Source organism: Berghia stephanieae, chromosome 2, assembly GCF_034508935.2.
Source record: "Berghia stephanieae isolate SIO BIC M18660-M18661 chromosome 2, UCSD_Bste_1.3, whole genome shotgun sequence".
Classification (NCBI taxonomy): Eukaryota; Metazoa; Mollusca; class Gastropoda; order Nudibranchia; family Aeolidiidae; genus Berghia; species Berghia stephanieae.
The window spans coordinates 105,850,426-105,851,854 of NC_088361.1; positions in this window are offsets into that span (position 1 = coordinate 105,850,426).

Consider the following 1,429-nt stretch of genomic DNA (forward strand, 5'->3'; position numbering starts at 1 on the left):
CAAAGGGCAAGGATTATATTTTTAGAAGGATAGTTTGTACCCAGATTCTGACCCAATCTCGTCATATTAAAGTCATTCTATTACAATACGAGCACAATATTATTGAACATATGATCATCTCATGTAACACATTTTACGACCTTATCACGTGACAGAAACCATTTTAAACGTGACTGATGACGGCTACTGATTTGAACAAGATGAAAGAATAGTTCAGAAAGAGACAGTTGTTTTTGACCCATCAAACATTTTAAGCCGGAGCGAAGCTCGATTGCCAGGAGTGTAAATCTGACTTCTGTTTACATTCTGTATCTCTTGCAGAGTGGTTTATAGATAGAATGCAGATGACGTCACTCAGGTCTTTGTTATTGTTTTTTGCCATCCGCGTTTATGAATAATGCTCACTGAACTGTATTAACCCGACTATAAACGTTCATGGATACACACAGTTTTGTGTGTTGGTCCGTTATACTTCTGGATGGCAATGTTATGAGCTTCTTAGCCAAGCGCATACTATCTATAGAAAAATAGTCAAAAAACAATAACAAAGACCTGAGTGACGTCATCTGCATACTGTCTATAGATAGAATGCGCTTGGCCAAGGAGTTCACAACATTGCCATCCGGAAGTATAACGGACCAACACGCAAACTCTGTGTAACCATGAACTTTTATAGTCTGGTTAATACAGTTTAGTGAGAACAACTCACAAACGCGGTTGGCAAAAACAATAACAAAGGCCTGAGTGACGTCATCTTCGAACTATCTATAGTCTGGTCAATACAGTTTTGTGACAAGTACTCATAAATGTGGATGGCAAAAAACAATAACAAAGACCTGAGTGACGTCAACTTCATTCTATCTATATCCGAGCAATTTAAAACCCAAATGTCATATCACTGCAGGTCGGTCGAGATGGCTAGAAAAAAAATGTGCATGTGAAGTTGAGTGTGAAGCCTTCATAAATAAATCACTGTTCTGACACTGTCCCGACAATTACGTCACAACACCTGGTAATGACCAACAAAAGGAAGTGGAAAAATGAGTTGTATTCAACTAGTGAAATCATTGGGGTTTATTTTAGTGCGGTTATGTGGTCTAGTGGAATGAAACTCGCTTTCGGATCGGAAGGTCCTGGGTTCGAGCCTCGCGCTCGGCGCAGAGTTGGGTCCTTGGAAAAGACTCTTTTCTCACATTCTCTCACCGTACTCAGGTGTAAAATTAGTACCTGGCCGTTAACAGCGTTGTTTTTGTCCGAAAAATTATAATATCGCCTAAGAGGCGTCATGTCCCGTCCTACATGTTAAATGTTGCTGTTGACCAGGACCCCTTGTAAAGCGCTTTGAGCACATTAAGTGGATATTGCGCTATATAAAGCTCAATTTTTTTTTATTTTTTTTTGTTACCGTGAGCGCTACTAACGACAACTC